Below are 5,924 nucleotides of genomic sequence, written 5' to 3' on the forward strand. Positions count from 1 at the left end.
GTGTGTGTGTGTGTGTGTGTGTGTGTGAACAACGTATTACTCATCCAATACATTAATCCTATAAGTTAATTCTATTAATTCTTGCTTTCTTGCCTTATACGAGCAATGCTAATTCCCTTTGCCTGTGAATCTCTTCAATTTTATCTTGTCTTTATCAAGAAAAACATTATTTACCGAAGAATTTGTACTTTTAGTTCCGCTTTTATTTTCTTGTCACTTACGCCTTCTAAACCGTGCCTCCCTCTAACCTCACCTTTTGTACACGGCATATTGGCAGCTTGTTATTTGAAGTGAAGGTTCAGTGTACGTCCATCGGCACGTGATATAGGACGAGCAGAAGATGGAGTGGATGATGAGACTTTTCGAGAAGATTTGAGAGTCCGAGTACAAATAACTTCTTCCTCTGGTCCGAAATTCATTCCTTTAACGGGAAATAAAACGTTACATGAAATATAGACATTTACTTAGATTTTATGATTATTAAGAATTATGAAACTTTCACCCTATCAGTTGTATTTTCAACTGAATTGCGTTTTAAAAAAGTGTACGAGTCTTACCACTTATGTAGACTTCCTGCACATCCCTAGGTAAAGGCTGCACGTCTGGTGACGCATTTGGCTCTTTCTGGGTCAAACAGATGCTGGCGTGCCCTGAACTCCTACCGCTGTTCTCAGAGTCGTCATATTCTCTTGGAGATCCTAAAAATATATAATTAATAAGTTTCTATTGACTAATATTATTAAATTACTATAAGATTACAATAATTACAAAATGCGATACGAAATATTTAAAAAATAGTATTTTGACTTTAAATTTTTAATACAGTAGACTCTACAATACTCTTCTCGTTTTTTGGTCTGTAGGGGAAGCGAACAGAAAGTGTCAGATAACCCTCTCTCCTGCGTCAAGCCGCGTTTGGCGCAGTAGGCGTAGCCGGCCGCGAATGCGTGTATGTGAGATGAGACAAGGAGTGAGGGTAAGCGAACGAAGTTGAAATCGGGAAACGAGAAGTATCGTAGCGAGAAGTGTCGTAGAGTCTACTGTAATTTGTTTTTGGTTAAAGTTCAATAATTTTTCTTGAAAAATTCATCAATTTGGTTGAAAATTTAACCAATATCATTATAATTATAAATTACCAATTTATTCAATTTATTAGTAATTCAACTTTCAAACAATTTTCAACAATTTTTGACCTAAAAATGTAAGTTTACATTTCCAAAAAACGTAATAAATAAAAAAAAGGGTTGGATTTAACTAAAAAAGATGAACTGTCAAGAAAATACAAGACTGAAAGAAATGAATTTTCTAACAAAAAAGACGAAGTTTCAATAAAATACATCCATTTTTAATCAAAATATTGAATTTACGAGCCGAAAATACGAATTTTCTGCGAAACCTTTGCTTTTATAACTAAAAATGTAATAGTTGATATTAAATCCATAAATTTTCAATCAAATTGTTCAACTTTCAATCAAATTTTTTATTTCAAGCCGAAGCTACAAATTTTTCACAATAAAGTTTCTTTTCAATGAAAAATGATAAATTTTTAAAACAAACATATGAATTTTCAACAAAATAATTTAATTTTGTATTTAAAAAAATTAAAAAAGCACAAACCCAAAAGGACTTTCTCGGTTCCAGTTCTGCCTACCCTCCCTCTCCCAACCCTCTCTTATTAACTGAAGTTTGGTGGGACTAACGTTATAACTACAAACTCCACGATATGACGATTTGTTACTTAATTTTGACAAGATTTCGACACAAAAAGTAAACTTATTGCATAAAGGTGATGGTTGGGCGTATAATCTAAACAATGAATAATACAAACTACAAAATAGCCTTGGAAAGGACTGGAACTTTAATTGAAAAAAGGCATGCACACGGAAAATCTAAAGGTCATGTTTCAGGAGACGAATGGAAATTGGGTGTTTAGAATGCTAGGGGGTAAATGGTCTCAAGGTAAAAGAATTGCGTGAAACTATGGACGTCAGGAAACTAGATATTCTATATGCGCCTGAAACAAAGCACAAGGGATGCGAAACTAATGCCATAGAAAACGGCGTGTTGAAATGCGGATTTGAAATATGGTCAGGAGTAGAGTGTGAATCACATGGTAGGCAAGGAGTAGGTCTGATATTGAATGAAAGAGCAAAGTAGCATTTCGGAGACCATGATTTCGTATGTCCCAGATTGATGTGGGCTAGAATGAAAGTAGGAATCAGAAGACTATTTGTCATAGCATGCTACGCGGCAGTTGATAGTGATCCCAGAGAAGTAAAAGACGCCTCCTGGGGCACTTTAAAAGACACAATAAATATTTGCGAATATGGGGAAAGAATAATTCTACTAGGAGACATGAAGATATGGGTGGGCATCCAAAACCAAGATACAAAAAGAGTACTAGGTAATTTTGGGGATCCAAGAACAAACTATAACGGAGATAAATTAGTTGTTCTATGCTTAGAAAGGGGTCTGTTTATCACAAATACTTGGTTTAGGCATAAAATGACCCACATGTACACCTGGTCTAAAAGAAATAGCCGCAGTGTAATTGACTTTGTTGTTGCGGATGAAAGTCTAAGAGTTAGTCAAAGATACAAGGGTCATGAGGGGTTATGAATGCAATACTGATCATTACCTTCTGATCTCAAAAATTAACTTACGTCGGGGATGAAGAACAAAGAGAACCAAGAAAAAAAGACACGAATCAAAATTGAGAACCTACAGAAACCGGATGTGCGAATAGATTTCCAAAATATGATAATCAAAAGCATAGATAGGGCAACATGGGAGAAGCTTATAAAAAAGAAAGATATAGAGGGCGCATGGACAAAATTACGGGATATCATTGTTAGATGTGCGATCGAAGTGTGTGGTACCGCAGTTGTAGGAAGAATGTCTGGTGATGCATGGTGGAATGATGAAATTCAGACTGCCTAAAATGCAAAGAGAGAAGCGTACAGGAGAACTTTGAACATCGCAGGTCTTAGCAATGAGGAAAGAAATATACGTAGAAATGATTATAGCCACGAAAACAGGATACTCAAAAGATTAGTTAAAGAACGTAAAGATACAATTAGAGCAGAAGAAGTGAAGAAAATACAAAACGACTTTGAAGGAAGCAAGGAACGGCTTTATAAAAAAATGAAAGGAAACAAAAGTACAGAACTTGGCAACATGAGAAATAGTAGGGGGAAAATGGTACGTATATGATGCAGACGGAATACTAGAGGCTTTCAGAGACTATTTTAGGAGACAATTCGGAGATGAATCTCTAGGACACCACAAATGTGATGTTGAACACGATGCGTTAGAAAACTCAATTAAGAAAATTCTGTGTCACTGAGGTTAGGGATATAATTAAGGACTTCAAAAATGGTAAGGCTGCTGGCGTAGACTGTATCAATGCTGAAATGCTCAAACACAGTGGCGAGTACATACCACATAGACTGTGCGAATTGCTAAATTTATGTTTCAAGATGGGAGACGTCCAGGACGATTGGAAAAAAGCGACTATCTTACCAATATAAGAAAGAAAGGAGATAAAAGCGACTGCAACAATTACAGAGGGATTAGCTTATTAAGTACCGTGAGTAAAATATACTCCAAAATACATATTCGTAGGGTAATCAAAATAACAGAAGCAAAAATTTGGGAAGTCCAAAGTGGGTTTATGCCAGGACGGTCATGTACAAATCAAATATTTAGCTTAAGGCAATGTGATGAGTATAACAGCTGATCAAGTCAGCCCTAAGATCAATATTTTTTCACCCATATTGAAAAATAAAAGTTTAAATAACGCGGAAATTTTTTTCGGGAAATGCTAATAAATATTAAAGGATCGTTTATGGTCTTGCAAAGAGCTGGAGGAAGAAAAAAGTTTATTTATGCAAATAATGATTTTCAACAGATACATTTATATTTTACAGCAGAAGTTTGACTTTTACCTTTCTCTGACGGTAATCATGCAATCTGCTTTACTTACAGACCCCTAGAAGTTCGAAGTTGTCTACTCGCTGCGCTAGTGCTGCTTTGACACAGCTGATACCAGACTGATACGTATGTCAGACCAAACATGTTTATTTGCATTTCAAGCGCAAACATTAGTTTTTGAATTATTTGTGCATAATGTTCGTAGCGATTTTTGTTGTTTTGCCCCACTTTGTTCAATATAAACCTCATAACTAGCCCATTCGCAACATTGCAAATTGCTTGCAGGGTTTGACGACAGCACGGTTGGTATCTCTCCAAAATAGTTATAAAAAAAAAACTTTTTTCACTATTCTAATTAGTTAGAACCAGAGACAGATTCTTGCATGCCTTCTATTTATCGTGCCGAACTTTTAACGTGTTATCTCATTCCGTGTGGATGTAAGTTGGGAAAGAAAACTTCCACTGGTATTTTCTTCAAAAAAAATTTTTTCTAAAAATTTCCACCCGAACAAAGCAGAGATATGGACTTTATTACCTCCTCTTTCATTTCCAAAACTTTTAAAGCGATACCTCATTTCGTTTAGACGTAAGTTGGGAAAGAAAAATTGAAGACCAGGTATGGTCACGTGACCCTCTCGTCACATGGCCTTAAGGCAAATTACAGAAAAATGTTTGAGAGTAGGAAAAAAAGTTTTCTGTGCATTTGTTGACCTTGAAAAAGCTTTTGACAAGGTAGATAGAAGTAAACTTTGAGAAGTCCTGAAAGAGTATGGAGTCAATGAATGACTCCTCCAAGCTATAAAAACAATATATACGGGTTGAAAAGCGAGTGTGAGGGTGAATGGGAAATTTAGTGTCTGTTTCGATATTATTCAAGGAGTTAGACAAGAATGCGTTATGTCTTCATGGTTATTTATATTATTTATGGACATGTGTTTAAGAATGGCTCTTTTCGACGAAGAGGGTGTGGATCTCGAAACAGTAAGGGTACGTGGGTTAGCGTTCGCAGATGATAAGGTTGTTATGGCAGAGTCAATCGAAGACTTACAGAGAATGTTGAATAAACAGAATGCAAGCATGAAGAGCATGGACCTCAAAATTAACGCAAATAAAACAAAAACTACGGTTGTCGAAGAAAAGAGTGAGAAAACACTATGCAACATTTTATTAAATGATGAGAGAATTGAACAAGTTGATAAGTTCGTATACCTTGGTAGCTTATTTACTAGGGACGGGAAGATAGATGAGGAATTAGATTGGCGCATAAACGAAGGTAAGAAGGTTATTTGTAGAGCAGGTCCTCTTATCAGAAGTAAAGATATATCAAATAAAGCTAAAATGGCAATACATAATTCTATATTTGTATCGACTGTACTATACAGTAGCGAGACATAAATCTATCAAGAAATAGATAAGAGTAAAATTAACGCAATTGATATGAGATTCATGCGCATAATATGCGGGAAAACTCTGATGGACAAAGTAAGTAACTAGATAATTCTAAAAGAATGTGGTGCAGAAGAGACACTAGTAGACACATGGGAAAGAAATCGGTTAAGATGGTTCGGGCATGTTGAGAGAATGCCAAATGAACGACTAACGAAACAAGTGTATCAAGGGAGAGTAAATGGCAGCATACCCAGAGGTAGACAGAGCTCACAGACCTGAAACGCCGCAACGATGCCGCACGAGGGGAATCGTCCCCCGCCAGGTGCCAGATCGTGGATGAAATTTACCCCCACCATACCTACCGTTTGGGAGCCGCAAAACAGAAAATGCATGATTACCACTGTCAGTTCGTATGTAAGCCGAAAATGCACGATTCGACCTCGGAGTTCTGCTGTACGTTGATTGCCGATCTGAAGGCTTCGGAAGACTTCAGTGGTCTTCTATTTATATCTTGCTCCCCATTTAAAAGAAATTGAAGAAATTGGCGATTTGGATCTATTGCGTGATTCTTAATTTCATGCATACGTCAATTTTCAGGTTAT

At 36.4% G+C, this 5,924-nt stretch overlaps 1 protein-coding gene across 1 annotated transcript in view; it reads right to left on the minus strand.

The window, feature by feature from the left end:
- The window catches only part of LOC117174822 (52 kDa repressor of the inhibitor of the protein kinase-like), a 53,591-nt gene extending 52,945 nt beyond the window's left edge, over nt 1–646 (minus strand). The window contains exons 1-2 of the transcript XR_004467374.1: nt 558–646; nt 254–421 (exon numbers count right to left, since the gene is read on the minus strand). The gene's annotated coding sequence lies outside the window, so the exon portion shown is untranslated. The remainder of the gene's footprint in view (nt 1–253; nt 422–557) is intronic.
- Nucleotides 647–5,924: the final 5,278 nt, after the last annotated feature.

Source organism: Belonocnema kinseyi, chromosome 6 (genome assembly GCF_010883055.1).
Source record: "Belonocnema kinseyi isolate 2016_QV_RU_SX_M_011 chromosome 6, B_treatae_v1, whole genome shotgun sequence".
NCBI classification, from domain to species: Eukaryota; Metazoa; Arthropoda; class Insecta; order Hymenoptera; family Cynipidae; genus Belonocnema; species Belonocnema kinseyi.